The 15,260-nt window shown below is 48.0% G+C and overlaps 1 protein-coding gene across 8 annotated transcripts in view; it reads right to left on the reverse strand.

Moving 5' to 3' along the window:
- INPP4A (inositol polyphosphate-4-phosphatase type I A) overlaps window positions 1-15,260 on the reverse strand; it is a 135,137-nt gene that overhangs the window by 109,023 nt on the left and 10,854 nt on the right. Inside the window, exon 1 of one of the 8 annotated variants that reach the window (XM_049651384.1) lies at window positions 6,497-13,912. The exons of the other annotated variants lie outside the window; for them this stretch is intronic. The gene's annotated coding sequence lies outside the window, so the exon portion shown is untranslated. Of the gene's footprint in view, window positions 1-6,496; window positions 13,913-15,260 lie in introns of those variants that run through there. 8 annotated transcript variants of the gene reach the window in all.

Here is a 15,260-nt window from a genome sequence, read left to right on the forward strand (position 1 = left end):
CACCTTTGCCTTGGTTACTGCATGTGCTGTATGGCATCTGGTCTAGGTTCCGCTCTCCTGCCTCCTGACCACTGCTCACCTCCGTGAGAAGCCTCTGGACGGTTCTGAGCAGACGAGCAAGCTCATCTGATCTTGCTCTGAAAAGTCCTCTGGCTGCTCTGCTAGAAAGAGCCTGAGCAGGTGCAAGGGCAGCAGGAAGGAGAGCAGATGCCCTATAGCCCATGCAGTAACCAAGGCAAAGGTGAGGGCATGAGGAAAGGAGATATGTATGTATTCTGAAGATGGAGCCAGCAGAACTTCCTGCCAGATGATGCAGAAAGTCAAGGGCTGTCAAGGACACTTCCAAGGCTTCGCTGACCACTATAGCAACAGAAGGAGCATGTGGTCATTCATAGAGGTGAGGAAGAGCAGGTGAGTATGACAATGAGTCTGGTTTGGGATGTCATGGGTGAGATGTTTACTGTCAGGAGGGCAGTGGATACAAGAGCCTGGAGTCCAGGGGAGACACCTGAACTGAAGTAGTATATTGAGGGACTGTCAGCCTGTAGGAAGTTAAGTGAGACACCAGAGTGGATGACCCCACCAAAGAACGGAGCAGAAGACAGGTCCTAGGACTGGGCCCTGGAGGTATTGGGGAGTAGAGGAGAAACCAGCCCAGGAGACTGAGTGAAACAGGAGGGCAATCCAAAGTGAGGGGTCCCGGGAGCTGTGGGGAGAATGTTCCAAAGATGCGGGAGGGAGTGATGAAGGCTGGAGACCGGCCACCACTGGGGGTCAGGGAGTGGTGTATGAGAGGCTGGCCCCAGACCATGGGAGCAGCACTGATGTTGGTGGCTGGTCTACGGAAGTACAATCCAGGCTGGTGGAAGAGAGGCCAGCAGCGATGAGCAGGGTCGGGTGAGGTGGAGACCAGAGGTATTAGAAGTTTGAGGAGAAGGTATAAAAAGGACCGTCTAGGATAGGAGTCAGCCACATCCTGCCCACCATTTGTTTTTAGACAGTTTTAGTGGAACACAGCTGCATGCATTTGTTGCCCCTGTCTGTGGCACCTGTCACACTACAACAACAGAGCTGGCTGGTGCTGTGACAGAGCCTGTATGGTCCACAAAGCCTAAAATATTATCTGGTCCTTTCCAGAAAAAGCAGGCCAACCCCTGGTCTAGGATTGTGGCGAAATATGCTCTGGATGCCAAGTGGTCCCACCCACGCTCTGTGGTTGTGAATTTAGAGCCCTGCGCACATGGCCTCATTTCACCTTCCAGCCCGAGACATGGGAGCACTGAGGCTCAGCACTTAAAAGACTGGACGCCATGGGGATTCAAAACAGGCTGGCCCCAGGGTAGAAGCCCAAGTTCTGAGCCCCCAGGGCCCACCCACTCCACCCCAACTGCACTTCAGAATTACCTAATGGAAAGGTAACACATGCCAGTGCTGGCCCTACTCCCACATTATTTTACTGGCCCTGAGTGGGGGGCAGGGGGTGGAAAGCAGGCTTCCGTGTTTGTCAAAAGCCCCAGCTGAGTGTAATGTGTAGCCATGGTGGAGAAAGTTGCAGTGTCTCCATCCCTCCCTAACCCCCAGCACCTCATTCCCCCAGGTTGCCCACAGGTGTTCGGCAGGGCTGGCTCCTCCTCTGCCATCTCAGCCACGATCTCCAGAGGCATCCACCCAATCCCCAAGGCTGGGAGTTCCCAGTAACAGGGGTCTTTGGTGACCCGAGATCCCTCTTGCCCTCAATGTCCAGCCGTGAGCCCTGTGTCTGGTCTCAGAAGGATTTACAGTCCCCTTGTGAACCATGAAGGGTAATAGACTTTAACCCTTCACCATTTAAGACTGTATTGTTCATCCTTCACAAACTGAAGCCTCACTGGGTTCAGGATTGAGACTATCAAAAAAGAAATGCCGCAGGTCTCAGGACCAAAAACGTGACCCACCAGTCTCACCCCACACAGTACTGACTCTGGTTTGGGTTTTATTCCCCTCCATTCCTTTATTACACCTCCCTGATGGCACCTTTAGATTTTCTGTTCTCTTTACTGAGACATCAAAATTGGGGTGTCTCTCATATGAGGACTTTAAGAGACAAAACAGATGAGCATAAGGTAAGGAAAGCAAAAATAATATAAAAACAGGGAGAGGGATAAAACATAAGAGACTCTTAAATATGGAGAACAAAGGGTTACTGGAGGGGTAGTGGGAGGGGGGATGGGCTAAATGGGTAAGGGGCATTAAGGAATCTACTCCTGAAATCATTGTTGCAACATATGCTAATTTGGAAGTAAATTTAAAAAAATAAAAGTAAAAAATTGGGGTGTCTTACCCCTTACTGTAAAACCTCAATATTTTACTATTATTCCACTTATTTATGGCTATCACATGCTAAATTAGTTCATGGTCTCATTGCAGTGGAAAGTAAACAAAGCACTATAATTGATAAATATTTTAAAACTCAGTTCTGGAATTCCACAAAGGAGAGGTTGAACTTCTGGGCAGTTCAATCAACAGGCTGCATTCCAAAAGTCCATTTATAAGTTATCTGGAACCCAGAGAATATTTTTCACATAAAATTACCATTAAGATGGTATTTAAGCTTCCAAGCCAATAGGCAAATACCTATTTAACTCATTTGTTCTTTTGCTCTTTTAAATAAGGAAAATATTGGGGCGCCTGGGTGGCGCAGTCGGTTAAGCGTCTGACTTCAGCCAGGTCACGATCTCGCGGTCCGTGAGTTCGAGCCCCGCGTCAGGCTCTGGGCTGATGGCTCGGAGCCTGGAGCCTGTTTCCGATTCTGTGTCTCCCTCTCTCTCTGCCCCTCCCCCATTCATGCTCTGTCTCTCTCTGTCCCAAAAATAAATAAAAAACGTTGAAAAAATAAATAAGGAAAATATTATTAGAATACAAGAAAATCAAGAGTGTGTTCACATGTGCACATACAAGAAAATCAAATGTGAGTGGATGTGTGCCAGGTATATGCAAAACATCTGTTACTTAAGGAAAAGAAGCTTTCCATCACTCAGATGCTAAACCACAGAGGTTAAGAAGAGACTTTCTGCTTACTTCCGAGGGTGGAGGACACGATGAATCTGAGTCTCCATTGTACCTGTACCAAATTGGGGGGAGGGGGGTGGCCGCTAACACTGCCAGAGAGTTCTCAGTCTAAACTGTTAACACAGACAGAGAAAGGAGGTAAACAGATGGACAGATCAAGATAACAGAGTGGTGACGGGTAAACAGACAAGGGGGAAGGAGAGGCGTGTACTGCATGGGCTCCAGCCATCCAAGGGGAAAACTCAGCAACTCTGTCTCCCCTGCTCTACTCGAAGAGACTCAAGAGTCCAAAAGTCTGGCATGCTCATTCAGTGACTGCCAGAACATAGCAGGAGACAAGCATTTAAATGAGAGATGGAGGGCGCCTGGGTGGCTCAGTCAGTTAAGTGTCCGACTTTTGATTTTTGGCTCAGGTCATGATCCCAGGGTCGTGGGATTGAGCCTAGCATCAGGCTCAGCGCTGAGCAGAACCTCCTTAGGGTCTCTTTCTCTTCCTCTCCCCCACCCCTCTGCTTGTGTGCATGTTCTCTTGCTCTTTTGCTCTCTAAAAATTAAAAAAAACATTAAAAAAAATAAAAGAGAGCTGGAAATGAAACTGTGGGTCCCCATCAAAAAGCACGCAGACAGACACTGTCACCTGTGGCACCTGCCACTGCTATGCATTTGGTGGCTGGTCTATCACTGGGCAGGGCCTACCTGGCTTAGCTGTAAGTAAGGAGCTACATGGACAGAAAGACCCATGACTCCTGCCCTGCCACTGACCAACTAGGTGACTGAACTTTTCTGCACCCCAATTCTCTCATCTGTAAGACGAGTGGTGTGCACATGGATAGAGCACAGCAACCAGCATTCAGCAAGGCTCCTTTAGTAGCTCATAATTTGTGACAGGGAATGCAGGTCACCCCACAGAGCCGTCAGGCCCTGTTATACAGTGAGTGCAAGGTTAGCTTAAGAAATACAACAAGACAGGTGCCTTCCTATCTGGGGAGATGTCGGAGCAAGACTTGTGGGGGACAGAGAGCAGACTGAGCAAGGTGGGCAGAGCTGGCCTGGGTGTGAGGCCAGATGATCAGAGGGAGGTCAGAGGCCCAAAGGCCAGGGTAGCCTGGGAGAGACCGCAGGCCCCACCCACCTGAGCAGGGGCTCAGCGTGGAGAGGAGGTAGGAAGAAGGCTCCACTCTCTGGGGAAGGAGATTAACGGGGCCCAGTCAACTATCAGGGACCTCCAAATAGCCACTGAGGTAGGTGGTGAGAGAAGAAGGAAGCTGAAGATATGAACCAGACTCAGGAACATGGGCTATTGTCAATTTTCATGTTATTTATAATATATAAATACAAATAAATATGTAATGCATATATCTGTTCACACACACATCAAAGACAACTTTCCTCAGTCCACAATCGTGGAAAGACTGTTCAAATATCTGTCCTCTGGCTCCCTGGCCCCCAACCCCAAGGCAGGAAGAGTATGTTCTATTTGCTGTTCTTTTCCTTCCACCTATCAGACTGACCGGCACAAGGAGGTATTCGAGAGATGTTTGTCCTATCAGTGAGTTGGCTATCTGCACACCTCCCAATGCACTATTTCTTTCAGAGATTAACCAAATCCATCCTAGACATCACCTGGCCTCCATGTGACTTCTCCCTGGCTGGGTCCAGGAACTCACACTGACTAAGGACACAGCACACATGCCCATGCTGGACCATTTCACCCATGTGATACCATCTTATTTACACCAGGTTGTTCTATCATCAACGTACGGATGAGGAAAACGAGGCTGCCCAAAGCCATCTGGCCACAGTGAAACAAATTCATTCATTTAACAAACATGTCCCTAGCAAGGTGCAGCGATGACACCTGACCCCGAAGCTCGTATTTTTTCCAAACCAATGTAACATCATGGGAAAATGACAGGGGCTTATCTGTTCATCAGTGAATGTCCAGCAACATTACAAAATGTGGCATCAGAGAGAAGAAAGAACCGTGGCCACCCAAGAGCTGCTCAGCCTCTCCAAGCCTTGGCTTCCTCATTACAACCACTGAGTGTCCTCCAAAGGCTGCTGTGGGATGTGGCAGGGCAAGTAAAGAGAATGTCCATGCTCTAATCCCTGGAACCTGCGAATGCTATTTATATGGCAAAGACTTTGCAGATGTGATTAAATTGAGGACCCTGAGGTAGACAGATTACATGACACGGGTGGGCCCTAATTCCAATCATAAGTGCCCTTACAAGGAGGAGACTAAGAGAGATTTCAGACAGATGAAGGGCACATGATAGAAACAGAAGGAAGAAGTCACAGAGAAGATGCTACACAGCCGGCACTGAAGATGGAGGCGGGGAGGTAGGGGAGGCGGGGAGGGACCATGAGCCAAGGAATGCCAGCAGCCACCCGAAGATGGACAAGGCTCCCCACTAATGCTACCAAGGAGAGCATGGCACTGCTGAACCCTCGATTTGGAGCCTGTGATACTTATTTTAGACTTCCAGCCTCCAGAACTGTGAGAGAATACATTTCTGTTGGTTTAAGCCACCAAATCTGTAAGACTTTGATACAGAAGTCCTAGGAAACTAATACAAGGACACTAAATGCGGGCATGTGAAGCAATCAGCAAGGTGCCTGGCACAGCAGGAACTGAAGAAATGTCCATCGGTGAAGGACAATCGTTGCCACCCTCCCTAGACCACCAGCTAGTGGTACTGAAGAACTACTGCCTTATGCTGTGATTATCTTGCTTACATTTTTTTAATGATTATTTATTTTGAGAGAGAGAGAGAGAGAGAGAGAGAGAGAGAGAGAATGAGTGGGGGAGAGGAAAGAGGGAGAAAGGGACAGAGAGAGAATTCAAGCAGACTCCACACTGTCAGCACAGAGCCCAACGCAGGGCTTGATCCCACCAACTGTGAGACCATGAGCTGAGCCGAAATCAAGAGCTGGATGCTTGGGGCACCTGGGTGGCACAGCGGGTTGAGCGTCTGACTTCAGCTCAGGTCATGGTCTTGCAGTTCGTGAGTTCGAGCCCCATGTCGGGCTCTGTGAGGACAGCTCAGAGCCTGGAACCTGCTTCAGATTCTGTGTCTCCCTCACTCTCTGCCCCTCCCTCACTCGTGCTCAGTCCCTCTCTCTCAAAAATTTTAAAAAATTAAAAAAAAAAAAGAGTTGGAAGTTTAACCAACTGAGCCACCCAGACACCCCTAGCTTGCTTACATTTAAAAAATACTCTCATATTTATTGCTTCTCTCAACTACATCCCAAAAGGGAGTTTCCAAAGCTATTCAAGGACTCTCTTAGCTCATCCCATACAAGTACAATATTGCCACAGGCATGTTACACGTTGTAACATCCAGTACAATTAACTCAGGTATTCACAGGGAAAGCTTTCCTGATGTCTCATGGACTAGACCCTCCTGGCCTCAGGCATCACAAGCTGTTATGAGAGAACCCTTACCTTGAATAAACACAGCAAGAGAACTTCTCCCAGCCACAGGCCTTGAAGCTGGTGTGGGGTGAGATAACTCTGCCTTGCCAGGGCCAGCCCAAGAGAAGGGCCAAGTGGGTGAGCAAAAGACAAGGCAGTTAACGTTCAGCCTTCTGCCCACTTTTCATTTCTTCAGCCCGGGCGCCATGCACCCCCACACTTGGTTTTCCTTCTTGAGGGTTGAGTCCCAATGTCGAAATGCACCATGTGCAATAATTCCACTTCCTCCACTGTTAGCGACCTCCTCCTGGGCTCTGTGTGCAGGAGGCCCCATGACCCTGACAGCAATTCTGCCTCCCCTCTGCCTCCATTCAGTTTCAGAGGCAGGACTGAGCTGCCCCAGGACCCCGCCATCCAGACTTAGGCTAGCACAAGATTTGAAGACCATCCCTTCCACCAGGACAAGCAGCCCTCGGCCACACAGGGCTCAGGGTGGAGCCTCAAAACCTCAAGAGTATTTTAGAGAAAATATGAACATGAATAAGCCTGTTCACTTCCTGAAAGCAGTCATCGGCGGGCCCCCTGAACTGCCTTCTTTGCTCCCATTCTTCTCTGACCTTCTGCAACAGCTGGGTTTATCCAGCAGACTGGTGCCCTGAGCTAGCTGACAGCCACTAATGGGGCAGAAAGAGCCATCTCAGCGCCCCTTGGCCACTGGCACTGCACACAACAGACCCCAGGGGCTAACGTCTAACATCTGCCAGCCCTTGGCTCCCTCCCACAGAGGCTTCATGGCTTGAATGTGTCCTGCTGACACCTGCACAGGGGCTGATAAGCAGCCTTGCAGCTGTGAACCCTCTGGGGGTGGGCTACCATCAAGTCCTGCTCTCTGGAGCGTCCCCACATGTGGCAAGAGCCCGCCACTGCCCCTCCCCCAGGCCTGAAGGTGGGGCCCTCAAAGATGTCCGCTGCCTCTACAATGCTGCCATGTGAGATGACTGCACACCGGCTCCACTGTGGTAAACTACCAGGACTGTCTTGCAGATCTGGAAGCTGACAGGGACCATCCAACATGACTCCAAGACATATTGACATATTTACAATGTCCAGGCTGTTCCCTTCCCTCTCAGACACATGGCACAGTGGTAGGAGCAACTGATTCACTGGGCGGGAAGAAGCAGCCTCAGCTAGATATCATCATGTCACAAACACGATGCCACAAGCACTATGCATTCCTGGTCCTGGCTGTCAGAGACATCCCTCCAGAACCATCTGCAGCACCTGTAGTAGCTCAAACGTGCAGTGGGCCCTGCAAAGTCCCTCGGAACCACTGCTCTTGAAGCTCGGGTCAAATGTGGCCTTGACAAGCCTCATTCAGGATGCTATGGGTGGGTTTAAAAGGCCTATGTGTAACGAAAGGTAATATTCTAAAGAAGCGTATCTTACAAATAATAGTATCTAACCATTAGCTGCCCTCTACTCCCCAAAGAAAGTTATAGTCCAGATGAGAATAGCAGTAAATGGGAACTTCCAAATATCACCCAATCCCACACTTTCCTTCCAGATAGGGGGATACTCTATCCACACCTTAGGGCAAGGGTGGGGGGTGCTCTTTCAAAGAGCTAACACATTAGTGCCCGGCACAGACCAGGAAGAGCCTACCAAGCTCAAGAGAGCACTAGTCAGGGGCGCCTGGATGGCTGAGTCAGTGAGGTGTCTGACTCTTGATTTCAGCTCAGGTCATGATTTCAGGGTTGTGGGATCAAGCCCCACGTTGGGCTCCATGCTGACAGCACAGAGCCTGCTTGGGATTCTCTCTCTCTCTCCTCTCTCTCTGCCCCTCCCATGCATGTGCACTCTCTCTCTCTTTCTCTCTCAAAATAAATAAATTAATTTTTTTAATTAAAAAAAAGAGATAGAGAATGCACTAGTCAAAGAATCTACAGCACAGCCTGGCAGGGGGATGCTGTGTAGCTGGGCAAAACAAAGAGAAACTCTATGCAACGACTACCCAGAAATAGTAACGGGAGATGGTGAGGGGTGCAGTGGACATGGAATGTGACACTGTGGGCATAAAAACATTTTAATGTGTACACACACACATCTGCTGGCATATACACAGAATATCTTGGGAAGAACACAAGAAAAGCACATGGCATTGGTGTCTCCAGGAGGGGATCTAGGTGGCTGCGGCAGGAGGCTGACTTTACCATATACCCTGCTGTACCTTCTAATTTTTGAATCATGAAAATGTATGCCTATTTAAAACAGAACATAAAATGTTATCAAATGTGGCAAATCAAGCTAAGTACAAGCAGGTTTTGAGGACTCCCACCACGTGATATTAATGTATAGTCACTAATAAGAGGGTGGGAATTCAAAGGGGTGCTTCTCTGGGTCAGTGTCACCCCAGCAGGTGAGGAAATCGACAAGGCTGCACCTGCTGCTGGCAACAATTTCCATCGCCTCGTCCCTTGCTCTCTGCCCTTCACTTCCTTATTCTCCAGCCTTGCCCTTCTGCCACATTTTTCTCCCTGACCACATCACCCCACTATATGGCACAGTGAAGTTTATGCTCCCAGTCCCCAAGTCACAAAATCTTAGAGCAGGAGCATGTCCTAACACAACTACAAGCCAAGTCCTGTCCCCATAATCTCTCACTACCTCATCCCCTCCCCCAGCCACTGGCCATCAGGCTTGACTATGTTTTATGTCTATACTGCACCCCCCTCCCTGCCCAGTGTAGAGACCCCACAAGGTCATAGCAAGAGCATGACTATGGAGGAGGTAGGGCCAACTGAAGCTGCCCGCTCAGCTGTTTCAATGTGCAGGGAGAGGACCCTGAGACAATTAATATTTGTTTCTAGAAACCCAGATTTCTGGGGTTCTTCACACCCCAATACTTTCTTTTCCTCACAGCCAGCTCAATTTTTACAGGTGGTTTAGAATATCCTTCCCCAGTCCTGGTTTCATTTCCATCATGTCACAGACATGGCTTCATCGCCACCACTATGGGCTCTGGGGACCCTGCATCAGGATTCAGTGAACTGCGGTGCCCACACCACTGAATGGAAATGAGGGAGCCCATCTTGGCCCACAAACCTGGTTAGAACACAGGTATGGTTACAAGAACAATTACCATCTAAGAAAGGACCTCCTCAAACCCCTAAAAAGACTTTGGAATTGCTTTTTTCATTTAAAACAATGATATAAGCAAAACAATAAAAAGCTTTTTAAAAAGTCTGAGAAACCTCCTGTGTGGGATGAAGTCCCAAACTTGAAAAGGACCTGATGATGGACCGTGAGCCCCTCGGTGATCTGACCCTGCCTCTCCTGAAACTCCTTCCTGATGCGTTATCCCTGTCCTCCCCACACTTCTCTCTTGAAACTCCCAGCTCGAGCTATCACCCCCACCCTTGACACATAACTCTACGTGAAGCCCTGTGATGTCCCCAAGGCCCAGAAAAGGAGGAGGCCACCCTTCCTGTGAACCCCACCCTACTGGGCTTCTCTTTTAGCACCTATGATACCACACTTGCGACCCTGTGCAGATGTGAGAAAGTTGATAAAATTTAGAAAGAAAATAATCCAAGATGACTGAGCCCTAAGGTGTGGTACTTTCTTCCCAGAGGAACAGAAGCAGCTGCTAGGTCACAGCCAGCTGGCTGACAGGGCTTGTGTGCTAAGGACACGAATGCCACTTCACAGGGAGGACATATCAGGTACAGGGACACAAGCTGCCAGGTTTGGCTTCACCCAAAGACTGACTGCAACACCAGGTGTGCCACAAGCCCCAGTCTCACTTCCCTCTCCTGAGTTAGACCAAACCCCAACTTGACCTCCGGGAAATGGGCTGTCTTCCCAGGACAGGCTGAGCCTTTTCTTGCACTTTCCACAATGAAATGGCAGCTTTGTTCATTCATTCACTCGACAAACACTAATTATACACCTATACTGTACCAGGCACTGTGGGATACTCTGGAGATACAAAGAAAACAGAGCTGCTGTTCCTTCCCTGAAGGACATTTATGTCCTATGACACTCCAGATCTGTTATGTTCACTGGGAACGTCCCCAGAGAACAATCTTCACAAATGTCAGTACCACTGTGGGACACAACACCCTCCCTCTCAATAAAACACAGCAAAGAAGAATTGAACATTTTAAGTGATTCCTCTAGACCCCTACGGAGTTACTGTCAAGGAGCTATACACCAAGAAGGAGAGGGTAAGGGGGCTCCCAAACAGGGGGTTCAGGGGAGCCAGGCCTTCAGGGTGCCTGGACTAGGTTAGCTTACTCTGATGCTGTTTTCCTTTTGGCAGCCCAACACTCACTCCCTAATTACACTCCGTTAGCAGAAGTGTGTACCCACCCTCTCTCAGGCCACTCAAATTGGGGGCGCAGGCGATCAACAGACCCAGGCCAGGCAATCAGACTGCCAAGTTCCCAGCATCGGGAGTGAGCACTAGACCCAGGTCTACTCAATCAGTGTCACTCCTTCCCCTGGGACAGTTCAGATCTGCCCCATCCACACTGTTTCACAGTGAGTGTCACTCCCACTGGACAAAGCTCTGCTTGAGCATCACATGATCCTGACCTAGGACTTTTATTCTTTTTTTTTGGGGGGGGGGGGGAATGACAGAGAGAGAGAGAGAGAGAGAGAGAGAGAGAGAGAATCTGAAGCAGGCTCCACACTCAGCACAGAGCCCAACACAGGGCTCAATCCCACAATGCTGGGATCATGACCTGGGCTGATATCAAGGGTCAGATGCTCAACAAACTGAGCCACCCAGGTGCCCCGACCTGGGACTTTATTCTGTGCCCCATGGATGCTCCACTTCAGGTGTCTCTAGGCCTGTGGTGGTCACCATCTTGAACTCAGATGCTGCCCAAATGCCTGCTACGCCCCTGGCAAGGGTTACCGGGCCAGGGGCCACATGACAGCAACATTCTATAGTCAGCAATGCGTTCAAGAACTTCTGCCTTCTCTGCACTTCTCTCCCCTATCATACTCCCTTGAAAGTGCTTTCCCCTTTAAGAGTGGGAGACGAAACATGGAAATCAGAACCACTTCCCTCCTGGCCAGGGCCTCACTTTCTTCATTTACATTGCACACTTAGGGTGTCCCAACGGTTTTTGTTTCTTCTGAAAAAGTACAGCATCTAGTTCACTGGGGCCAGACACCCACCCTTGGCACCTGTGGAATGGGAAGGCAAGGTCCACATAACACATGGACCAGCACACCCATGAAGGCGGAAGAAAAGTAGTTTTATGAAGTTTGACAGATACCTCCCTTAAGTAAAATATCTCACTCTCAAAGATGAAAAAACAAAACAAAACAACCTATGTTTATACTGAGAAAAAAAGTGGATAGCAAAACAATCTGAAGATAATCACCAGGAAGTGATGATTACTGCTGGGATACAAGGAAAGATGCTATGTTCATCCATTGCCTACAAAAGCCACTCATAGGGTAGAGAAAGTGAGAAAGGGCCATTTGATAATCCTTGCCTTTTTAAAAATGTGAAGTTAAAAAAATTTTTTTAAGTTTATTTTTATTTATTTTGAGAAAGATAGAGAGTAAGCAGGGGAGTGACAGAGACAGAGAATTCCATGCAGGCTCTATACTGTCAACACAGAGCCCAACGTGGGGCTCAAACCCATGAACAATGAGATCATGACCTGAGCCAAAATCAAGAATCAGAAGCTTAACCAACTGAGCCACCCAGGCACCCCTAAAAAAGTTTTCTAAGGCTAGGAAACATTACTACAGATTAGCAAATTTTCATCATTAGTTTTGGAAACACAAAAAGAAACTTCCGTATTTCAGAGGCATGAATTCAAAGAGTGTTTATAAAGATTCTTGAACATACATGCACGTCTATACCCCTAACTCCCAGGGATTCCAATCAGACAGAAAGCAAAGCATAGCTCCTCAGCAGCTACTGCCTTTTTAGGATGTGTGTGTGTGTGTGTGTGTGTGTGTGAACACAAAAGGTGTGTATGCACATGTGCAAATGACAGCTGTAAGTACATGTGTGAATGCCATGTGTGAGCACACACAAGAGGTGAGAGAGGTGTGTGTGTCATTCACATGTGCTGGGTTGGGGTAGAGGGAAGAGGACAGGAACAGCTGGGCTGGCCAGCATTACCCAGGTGTGCAGCAGACAAATGCTTGTACCCAGTGACTGGCAGGCACAAGGAGGGCCCCAACTTCTATCCATGCCTGTTCCTTGGCCTGACATCTGACCATTGGAGAGGCTCTCTTCTGAGTTTAGGGACTGCTAGCACATATATCCTTCTTAAAATCCAAGTGCCTCAGAAAGAACACATTAAATTTCGCTGACACCTAGAATAAACTGGTTATTTGATCCCTTTCATCTGACAGAGCAGACACTTGGGATCTCCCTTCTGGAAGGAAAGCAAGGCAAGGAGGGAAAGAGGCAGGAGAGAAGCACAGACCCAGGTGCCACCCTCAATTCCACTAATGAGGCTGGCCCTCCCCATACTTAGGGAGGGGACCTGCCTGTGGTGGGTTCAGGGTGGGGAAGGATAAGTCAGCCCTGGAGACTACAGTGGGGACAAGCTTGTCTTCCACTTCCTGGGCCCCAGGGCATCTCATCCACAGGCCCTTGCCTGGATCTCACATTCTTCCTGAAATCCCCCCACCCAAGCAGCCCCTCCCTCCAGACACACCCACAGGTCCAGAGGCACCAGAGGGACTACTGGTGGGAAGCAGCTCTGGTCTGTAAGCCTTGGCACTGGCCCTGAGAATTTAGCTCAGAACTTGGCCATTTCTGTTTTCTAAATGAGGAAATGAAGGAACAAAGGGATCAAGTGACCTCTTTCAGGCTGTCGTATGAAAGAAGTGTGGAAGCAAGAAAGGTCTCAAGTTCTCAACTTTTTAGTTAGCTCTCCATGCCTACAGCCTCCCCAGAGAAGTTTTCCCAAAGTTTTGCCAACATTTTTCCAACAAGCATTAAAAACTCACCTTCCAAAAAAGACAACTTGCAGGAGAGACACAGTTGCCTCCAATGTCTGTTCTTTGCTTCCTCCACAGAAGCCCTAGGATCCTGACGTTTAGTTGGCCCAGGGCTGTCCGCCTCCCTTGCAGCTAGGTATGGCCAGGAGTTCGGTTCTTGCCAACAAGACGTAAGGAGAAATTTGATGAGGAGTTCTTGGGAAGTGTGCCTTCCTCCAGCCTGGTGTCTGGAAGGCCCATGAGCTGACCACACCTCTAGCTGCCAACCCAGACAGGAGGCACTGGGCCTCACCACAGGCAGGTACAGCACAAGGTCTGACAACAAGAAAGACATGCCTTCTCTGACTAGGCCTCTTTTCCTTCAGATGTTTTCCTGTTATATGCAGCCAAATATTAATCCTCACAATTTTACCATTCCCCACTTATATCCAATGGTGGCAAAGGTCACCGTACTGGGATGCTGACAGAGAATTTTAGATTTTATTTTAGATTTAGAAAATATTTTAGATTTAAGTTCATGAACAGTCCCCTTCTCCTTCTTTAATGCCTTAAATAAAGCATTCTCAAATTTACCCTAGGCCCTAGGCTCAAGTGAGTGCATGCTCACAAGACCCTACAAGCATATTAAAATTCATTTTGTTGTAGAGTTATTTTATAAAATAGCTTCTCCCCAATATAATCAACATTTATAATCTAAAAAAGGCAACCTATCTTATTTCTAGGCCTGTCTGAGTAGTAAATTCAAAAAGCCTTAATATGCCGAATTCCTGTTGACTGCCCCAAACATTTAATAGCTTGGCTTGCATATTTAGTGCAGACGAATCTAGGTTATGAGGCAAAAATAGCCCGTTTTGTTTTTTTGTTTTTTTGTTTTTTCATTTCAGTGAGCCCATTAAATGAGGTTCAGAGTCTAAGCCACAGGCTGCTAGTGGCCATGATAAATACGGGTGCGATCCTTAACAGTTTACAAACATGCCAGCCTGAGCGTATGTAATACTGGTGAGACCCCGCGATGCCCTGCTCGAAAAGGAATGACACAGAGATTACTGCCCTGGGACTTCATATCTCATCTAATCCTGTTTGGAACGAATCTGTTCCATGACAGTTTAGAACCTTCTCTGCTAGAGATGGGGCTGAGGCTGTGCTGGCTGCTGTAATGAGGACAGACACGAACGCCAGACAGGGGGGCCTGAAGCCCCTTCAGTGCAAGAGTGGCACTGCCGTCACAGAAGCATCCTTTCTCTTTGAGCCAGTCCACAAGCTGCAAAGACTTCTCACTGCTTCACAACCTGTCTGCTGGCTTTTCTATTCCTTTTGGCCAATGAGGCTAATACCTAGCTTGGTAAAGATATCTGACTAATTAAGGAATGATTAAATAATCAAGTTGACTCAAAATGCAAACATCTTTCTCCCTGTAGGAAGGTTATTCGAAAGATCATGTAGTTTGAAGGCGCCTACAATGATAATCAGAAAATATGTATCTTGGGCAATCACTGGTACGTCACCCACTATTTGCAAGACTATTTGCATTATCAAGAAAGTCAGGTTCCTCTTCTCATGAGTTCTGCAGTGTTTCAAGGAGAAAGACACACAGATGAAGAACGTGACAGCTTCTGGTAACACCAGCATCCCTGAAATAAGTTCAGGGCTCTTCTTGAAGGGACGGCACTCATACGGTTGTATCCATTTGAAGCTGTCTTTAATTCTTTTTAATCAGTTTATGCTTTAACTGATAACTTTAAATCCATGCACCCTTTCTGTAAAATGTCAGGAATGAATAATAGAAAATAAAATAGGTCAAAAATAGTGTAAA

Source organism: Panthera uncia (assembly GCF_023721935.1).
Source record: "Panthera uncia isolate 11264 chromosome A3 unlocalized genomic scaffold, Puncia_PCG_1.0 HiC_scaffold_11, whole genome shotgun sequence".
Taxonomy (NCBI): domain Eukaryota; kingdom Metazoa; phylum Chordata; class Mammalia; order Carnivora; family Felidae; genus Panthera; species Panthera uncia.